Raw genomic sequence first — 9,360 nt, 5'->3', positions numbered from 1 at the left:
AAAAATGGTTCAAATGGCTTTGAGCACTATGGGACTTAACAGCTGAGGTCATCAGTCCCCTAGACTTAGAACTACTTAAACCTAACTAACCTAAGGACATCCCACACATCCATTCCCGAGAAGGGATTCTAACCTGCGACCGTAGCAGTCGCGCGGTTCCGGACTGAAGCGCCTAGAACCGCTCGGCCACCCCTGCCGGCCCCGCACATCACATCTACCGATTTCAGTCCCAATAGGATAATTTCTACATGGTGCGTCGTTTTATTCTTGTTTTTTTTTGTTTTTGTTTTCTTTTGCCTTAAAATGTGTACTTACAGCGACCTGTGTAACAACACGCCAAACAGAACCTCCACGAATTTATGTACCAATCTACTTTCGCAGGAAAATTTTGCGTGCAGTGGTAGATTATTTATTTACGTACACTTCACGTCATAAACTGCACGTGCAACAGTCACAACGCTGTGGCTTACTTTGTTATATCAGACAAAATGATATTTACAAAGTAAAGTGACGAATGTGCTCCATATTTCGTCATCGCATTTACACTGCGCTACGTTTTTCACTCGATCATTAATACATACAATACCATAGCAGTCCAATTTCAAAACCAGCAGTCCCTTTAGAAAATTTCGCATCTTGTCATATTGCTAACTAGTGCAGATGTCCATATTTTCTATTAATGTACGATGCGTATTTTTCAAAACTCGCGTCATTGGTCCCTGTTTTATTGATAGCAAACCAAGTACATTCAAGTATCTCGAATTCCTAACATATGTTGCTGCCGCAGTTATTGGAAGTCATCCCACTGGATATAAGGCAATCAGTGTGGTACCAACATCACGATGTCCTTCCCATTCCGCACATGTTGTGACAGACCCTCTCAAGAGAGCATTAGAAAAGCATTGGTGTGGTGGTTCAAGTGAAGCAAAATGATCTTAACACTCACCAGACTTAACACTTCCGTACTTTCATCTGAGGAAAAAAGTAAAACAAGACGTCTATTAGGAAACACCGACGGCTCCTGAAGCCACGCTTTGCCTTATAATATGGGCCTGTGCTGCCGTTAACTCCAGATGAAATTCAGCGTGTAGTATTGTTTCTCAAGAATCACCTTACGGCGTGTCAACATTTTGGGCGCTTGGCTTGAGAGGGTGACAGTAAACACACTAACCGTACCTGAGTTACGTGTGTGGTTACATTTTGTATAATAGGGCAGACGTCTCTGGAACCTTTTCTGCTGTCGGCGGGACAGTGCTTTGCCGTGTTGTTATCTTGGTACTATTTCATATAGTCCCATATGTGTTATGTCGCTGAAGGTCTCTTACAAGCTTTCCTCAGATGCCACATATTCATCCTGGATATATTTGAGGCGGCCTGTCTTAGCTGCCTCACCCTCTATATAATAACATAAATTTTATTATATTGTTTATAGATAAATAAATAAGAAATCCCGTGTGGCTCATAGCTTGCTGCAAATATTTTCGTCTGACTCCGTTTCAGTGATGGGTGCATTAGTAGAAATTGGTACTGTCACCAGTAATAGAACTCAGGTCCACCACACGAAAAGCGTGAGCGCTACCATTCAGAAAAGGAGAGTGATGATATTTAAGTCAAGAGTAAAATTATTATGACAGGATATTATTAACCTATGGCCATTTTGACTTATAAATTACGACCGCTCTTCACAGCAAAAGAATGAACACTTTGTCAGTGCTCAGTGATGAGGAATAAACAGTTTACGGACACAGAAACACGCGCCGTAGCATGCAGTGGTTACTCCTATCTTTCCTACTCCAAATCATCGCCTACAATGAATGAGATCCAGAGTGGTACCAACACTTGATGCCAGACTACAGTCTCCCATTGGTCCCCTAGAGTGCTCTTGTTCACTGGTAGTGTGTTGTTCTGAGTGCACTCGTCCAGCACTTTTTTTTTTTTTGAGGCTATTAGGTTTATTTCCCGCATCACGATGAATCAGATCAAGAAATTACGCGTGGAAAAAAGACATTATGTGGCACATGTCATCAAAAAAGTCGAACACAACTAAGGAAGGAAAATGTAAGACAGTCTGAGAGTATGAAAGCATTTCTACGTCGTCTTCACAAACAGTAAAAAATCATTTAAAGATGTTATTTCTCCGAACAGAAGTACTGTGAGTCTAAGTAATAACGTCTCTACTGCTACAACTGTTTCTTCGAGAGTTGACCCACTGTCGTAGAGATAAAAGGTTACTTTATTTACTTGTTGCCAAGCTTTGTTTATTGTTTCTAAAAAAAACTTCAAATGGCTCTGAGCACTATAGGACTTAACAGCTATGGTCATCAGTCCCCTTGAACTTAGAACAACTTAAACCTAACTAACCCAAGGACATCACACAACACCCAGTCATCACGAGGCAGAGAAAATCCCTGACCCCACCGGGAATCGAACCCGGGAACCCGGGCGCGGGAGGCGAGAACGCTACCGCACGACCACGAGCTGCGGACTATTGTCTCTAAGAAAATGCGAAGGGTAGGTTATTGAGGTAAAGAGTTCGATAATATCACGGATTACGAAGATAAATTAACCTGGATGAAGTTAAGCTTGACATGTCGGTAAAAATTGGTAATCGGATACTTTTATAGATGACCTTAGTGAGGAGCTGTAGTGGTAAATCGCTTCAGAGAGAGAACTTCCAGAATATCGACAATAATTTTCCTAAGCGGCCGTTGTAATAGGAGATGAGTTCACCTTGCCAGGAACAAAAAATGGTTCAAATGGCTCTGAGCACTATGAGACTTAACTTCTGAGGTCATCAGTCCCCTAGAACTTATAACTACTTAAAGCTAACTAACCTAAGGACATCACACACATCCATGCCCGAGGCGGGATTCGAACCTGCGACCGTAGCGGTCGGACGGTTCCAGACTGTAGCGCCTAGAACCGCTCGGCCACTCCGGCCGGCTGCCAGGAACAGATTGGGGGGAGTCATGCTATCCAAACTGGTGCCAGGGAAGGGATTCGTGTGACATCATTGTGAATGTCTTATCGGAAAACAACTTCGAGCAGAAAATTGGTGGACGAACTCATGAAGGTAACGTCTTAGATCTCCTAGAAACAAGCAGACCTGAACTTATCGAATCAGTCAACGTAGAGGAAGGTGTCAGTCACAATAAAGCTGTGCTGGCAACTCTGGCCACGGGTTTTACAAGGAACTGCAGAGTATCTGAATAGATAGCATCAAATATTGAGTGCTGAGAACTGAGATATGCAGCACAAATAAGAAAAATTCGAAAGTGTCGATCCAGCATGTTCCGGGCAAGGTCTTAAGGGACGGGAAAGACCAATCGTGGTTTAACAGCCGTAATCAAAGAGAGCTTCATCACAGATTCAAGAGAAGTCAAGACCTTGCTGACAGACGAAAGGCGAACGAAGAGAAAATAAGTGTAAGGAGAGCAATGAAAGAAGCGTTCAGTGACTTTGAAAATATAATTTTGTCAACCATAAGACGTTTTGGTCTTCAGCAAGCGGTTAAAAATCCTCTATTCATTCGCTCAGTGACGATGTTGGCACCGAAAAACAAGATAACAGAGAAGGCCGAATCACAGAATTCGGTCTTCCGAAATTGTTTCACCGCGGAAGATCGTAACATCGTAACACAGTGCATTCTTCCAATCATCGTACGAATGTCGAAATGGCAGGCACTAAGATAACCGATGGCCGAACAGAAAAGCAACTACAATCGCTTAGTAGTGGAAAGGCATCAGGACCAAGTTATATACCTATAATTTTCTATAAAGATTATGAGAGAGAATTTGCTCGCCTTCTAGCAGCAATTTATCGTAGACCATTGGAGCTACGAAGGGTACCTAGCAACTGGAAAAAAGCACAGGTCGTTCTCGTTTTCAACAAGGGCCACAGGGCAGATGAACACGGTTATAGATTCATATCGTTGACGACAAGCTGTTGTAGACTTACGGAACAGATTTTATGCTGAAGAATTATGATAATTTTGTAGAACGAGTATCTCTTCTATAAATATCTACATTGATTCCGGAAACAGATATTATGTGAAATTCAGCTCGTGCTGTTCCTTCGTGAAATCCATAGTGGTATAGACAACGGCGCTCAGGTTGATGCCGCGTTAATTGACTTCAGGAAGGCATTTGACACCGTCACGCACTGCCGTTTAGTGAAAAAACTACGAGGTTATCAAGTATCGGACCAGCTTTCCGACTAGATTCAATACTAACTTGAAAACAGAACTCAACACGTCGCTGTTAACGGAACAAAACTGGCAGATGTAAAAGTAATGTCCAGAGTACCCCAAGGAAGTGTCATAGAACCGTTACTGTTTGTAATCTATATAAATGATATAGTAGAAAGTGAAGGAAGCCACATAAGACTGTTCGCAGATGATACTGTTGTCTATAAGAAAGTAGCTACGTACGGCAGAAGGCATTTTAGATATCCGGAAAGACCTGCAGGCAATTGATAAATGGTTATGCTGTGGCAGTTGACCCTGAACGTAAATAAATCTAACGTATTGGGCGTTTAGACTTAGAGAAAGCTTATGACAAGGTTGACTGGAATACTCTCTTTCAAATTCTGAAGGTGGCAGGGGTAAAATACAGGGAGCGAAAGCCTATTTACAATTTGTACAGAAACCAGATGGCAGTTATAAGAGTCGAGGGAAATGAAAGGGAAGCAATGGTTGGGAAGGGTGTGAGACAGGGCTGTAGCCTCTCTCTGATGTTATTCAATCTGCATATTGAGCAAGCAGTAAAGGAAACAAAAGAAAAATTTGGAGTAGGTATTAAAATCCATGGAGAAGAAATAAAAACTTTGAGGTTCGTCGATGACATTGTAATTCTGTCAGAGACAGCAAAGGACTTGAAGAGCAGTTGAACGGAATGGATGGTGTCTTGAAGGGAGGATATAAGATGAACATCAACAAAAGCAAAACGAGGATAATGGAATGTAGTCGAATTAAGTCGGGTGATGCTGAGGGAATTAGATTAGGAAATGAGAGGCTTAAAGTAGTAAATGAGTTTTGCTATTTGGGGAGCAAAATAATTGATGATGGTCGAAGTAGGGAGGATATAAAATGTAGACTGGCAATGACAAGGAAAGCGTTTCTGAAGAAGCGAAATTTGTTAACATCGAGTATTGATTTAAGTGTCAGGAAGTCGTTTCTGAAAGTATTTGTATGGAGTGTAGCCGTGTATGGAAGTGAAACATGGACGATAAATAGTTTGGACAAGAAGAGAATAGAAGCTTTCGAAATGTGGTGCTACAGAAGAATGCTGAAGATTAGATGGGTAGATCACACAACTAATGAGGACGTATTGAATAGAATTGGGGAGAATAGGAGTTTGTGGCACAACTTGACTAGAAGAAGGGATCGGTTGGCATCAAGGCATCAAGGGATCACCAACTTAGTATTGGAGGGCAGCGTGGAGGGTAAAAATCGTAGAGGGAGACCAAGAGATGAATACACTAAGCAGATTCAGAAGGATGTAGGTTGCAGTAGGTACTGGGAGATGATGAAGCTTGCACAGGATAGAGTAGCATGGAGAGCTGCATCAAACCAGTCTCAGGACTGAAGACCACAACAACAACAACAACGTTGTGTGTTAGTAAGAAAAGAAATCCACTGCTCTACAGTTACGCTGTTGATGACAAACTGCTGAAAACACCTAAAAATTTAGGAATATCTATCCAGAGCGACGTTAAGTGAACTGACCTTATAAAAAATATAGCAGTAAAATCAGACTGAGACTCACAGGAAGCTCTCGGATAGTCGCCATCGTGATGTGTGCCTGATGGTTTTTTGCTGCTACATTGTTAGTAAAAAGGATTTGTTGTTGGTGTTATATTGCCATGCTACGACGCGATCCGGTATTTGTCCTCTACTTTTACAAATACTAACGCAGACTGTCAGGGCACTGCGTGCTCTGCAAGATGCTCCCATGCTGGCGTCCAGTATGGTAAGAAATTCCCGTTTACCACCGGCGCTGTTGACAACTGATGTTTGGTCGTTGGTGCATGTGGACCTATTGCAGTATGTCTCCCCAACTCACACTACTCGTGCCAGATTGGATTTAAGTAGGGTTGAACGGCCAGTGCAGTCCACTCCCCGAACAGCATCTCGTTCCAAAAGCTCTTCTACCTACGCTGTACGACTGGGTCGCACTCACAACAAAGTGTCATCCTGCTATGTTCGATGTGAACGTCTAATAACCACTCACAGACTATTTTAGCTGGATGTGTATATGTTGTGGAAGACTGTAGTTTTAATGGGTTATTCGGTAATGACAGGATGCAATAACTTGGTGTTCCACTTAAGAAAAGACCATCAGGACATGGTAGGGGGCATATGTCTGTTGCACCAGGCCCACTCACGTCTGAGGGATACTCATTATTAATGCACATTTAAGTTTCCGTAGCAAATACTGGCTGTGCATCATGTGTCTCTGGATTTCTATCGATCAGTCGAAATTACATACCACAATCGGATTTTCCCTCGGTTAATATTCGAGGCTTACAGTTCAAATGATTCAAATGGCTCTTAGCACTATGGGACTTAACATCTGAGGTCATCAGTCCCCTAGAACTTAAATCTAACTAATCTAAGGACATCACACACATCCATGCCCGAGGCAGGATTCGAACCTGCGACCGTAGCGGTAGCGGGGCTCCAGACTGAAGCGACTAGAATCGCTCGGTCGCAGCGACCGGCCAAGTGCAATCATCATTAGCAGTAATCATAACTTTGGAGTTGTTATGAAGCTTTAGCGATTTGATTTGACTAGCTATTGAGATCTGAGTATTAAATAATAAAATAGTTTACTGGGCAGTTTGGGAATAAACTGACCCCATAGTAATCTGATGTTTTCTAAAGTCATAGCATGATACTCATCGCCACTGATTCAACAAAATACAATTCTAGTGAGCTGTGAGCTCAAACTGATGACATATATCCACCTTCAAGTTCGTGAATTAGTTTATGTTTGTTTCATGGTGGTTGTACTGCGTTTCTTCCTCAATGTCAGAAAGTTTTTTTTTTTTTTACTTGTAATTTTCTACAACTATTTGGGGAGGGAACTGCTGATAGAAAATGCGTGTCTTCACTGACTGCCTCTTCCCTTCTTCTTCTTCTTCTTCTGCTCTCTAAAATTATGATGATAAAGTAACTTTTAGGATGTGGACCAGGAGCTCACCATGGCTGAATGACTTCGGTCAATAATAATTTTTATGCAAACACAAATTAAATTATATTGATAAACAACACACTGTAAATGCTACCTGTATGATATACAGTGCTTAAGAAAAGATGGAGGTGTCGATGTGAAACGCTACGTCCGCGCCGTTCAGTACTTTGTAGTTTCAGCCTCAGCGTTTACAAGATTCTATGAGTGGCTCCTTTTCTAACCATTAGCACTGAGCACTGCTTACACCTTCCACATCTTTACTATGAGAGACAACGACCATCCGAGGCAATATTTCCATGAAGTTGTGTATGTTTCTACCTCGTATATTCGATCCGAGATGCGTTTGCTATGATGGCTGACTGTTGCGTGGTGCTTCACACTCAGCTGGTTCGTTCTTCATTCGTCTCCCACATTTCCATCGGCGCGCTCTTCCCTTGTTAGCACTAAGTTCTTCATATATTATCGTTACAGATCTGTCGACCTTATACATCGATTGGTAACGACACAATATTTTCCCAGGTTACCTGACGTGTATAAAAACGGGAGTATCCTGTATATCAATATATTGGCTTGTTTTTAATGTAATTCTTGCGGAAAGGGTCCATGTTTCCACCTTGAGGGGGCTGTATGTGCAGTCAGTGGTAACAGTGCCACCTGTAAGCACTGCTGTGCTTGTGTTGTGTGTCACCATGACAGTTGGGCGCTGATGACAGCGCAGTTGAGCGCCCCACAATCCAAACATCATCATCATCATCACCATGACAGTTGTGTTGCTTCAGGATGGTTTAGACAATAGTAAAGTTCCAAACGGCTACAGGAGTACAGATGTTGACGCAAATGATACGAAAAAGGCTCCACGAGCAGGATTTACATGCCAGAGGCCCTCTCAAGCCTTCTGCTCTAAACAGTGTTCGGAGAGGGGCTCGTGTGGTAAGGGCAGGAAACCACTCTTTGTAAACTAGGCTCAGTGGGACACAACACTGTCTTCTGAGACCCGTATCAGTATCCACCCCGACGAGACTGAAATTCATGAGTGGAGGCAACGAGGACTTCGCTTGCACGCAACGTTTACACCCCAACTGTATAGGCCACCACCCTTATCAAGTTATCAAGATGGTTGAGCTATGTTTTGGGTGGGATCATGTATGTCCGCAGGACATCCCTCGTGCCAATACACGGGAGGGTGACTAGTATGAAGTATCGGGACGACATGCTTGCACGCATTGTGGCTCCATTTGATGAACATATCTCAACGGGATTTACGCTGATGGACGACGATGTATGTCCTCATCGTCACAATATTGTAAACAGCCTCCTTGTGGATAACAGAAACAGTCGTTTGGAATGATCCTCATATTCTCTAAACCTCATCTGCATTGAAAATGCATGGTCCATGTTCAGAGGAGTAGTTCGCAATCGTCCTGTCCCACCGGAGACTACAATAGGCCGCTGTGGAGGAATGTCATCCTCAGCCCACAGGCGTCACTGGATGCGGATAAGGAGGGGCATATGGTCAGCTCACCGCTCTTCTGGCCGTAAGTCAGTTTACCAGACCGGAGCCGCTACTTCTCGTAGTAGCTCCTCAGTTTGCCTCACAAGGGCTGAGTGCATCCCGCTTGCCAACAGCGCTCGACAGACCGGATGGTCACCCATCCAAGTGCTAGCCCAGCTCTACAGCGCTTAACTTCAGTGATCTGACGGGAACCGATGTTACCACTGCGGCAAGGCCGTTGGCTGATTAACAATTAGGTTGATGGAAAACGACGATTTGGCAAACCAAATTATTACTCAACTTGCGCCGTGTTTCGCGCTTGGGACGTAAACTCGGCCGGAAGTTGGAAACAATGTGAAACAAAACTCATCTCACCAAATGACTGTCTTCCATTGCTTCGTAGCCCAGGTATTACAGCTGTTACGGTCATTTGCGTCACTGATGAGCTGGTTTGAAGCTCTAGCTCGCCCTTCAATTTACTGCTGCTGGAGCTTCCTTCGCGTTGTTCACATTCTGACAGTGTTTGCGAGTGCGACACTGAGTTCCGCAAAGACTGTTCCAGTTTATGACCTCTTATTTTTCCTCACAATCTTCTGTATGTCACGATGAGTCAAAACACATTTTCGTCCGCTTTGTGACTTAACAGACGACGTTTTTCCAGTTTCCCAATATGCA

The 9,360-nt window shown here is 43.2% G+C and overlaps 1 pseudogene; it reads right to left on the bottom strand.

Annotated features, from left to right (window-relative positions):
* Positions 1-8,810: 8,810 nt before the first annotated feature.
* Positions 8,811-8,928, bottom strand: LOC124778326 (annotated as a pseudogene).
* Between the last annotated feature and the right edge of the window lie 432 nt (positions 8,929-9,360).

The sequence above is a fragment of the Schistocerca piceifrons genome, chromosome 2 (assembly GCF_021461385.2).
Source record: "Schistocerca piceifrons isolate TAMUIC-IGC-003096 chromosome 2, iqSchPice1.1, whole genome shotgun sequence".
Classification (NCBI taxonomy): domain Eukaryota; kingdom Metazoa; phylum Arthropoda; class Insecta; order Orthoptera; family Acrididae; genus Schistocerca; species Schistocerca piceifrons.
This window is presented reverse-complemented; position numbering and strand designations above follow the sequence as displayed.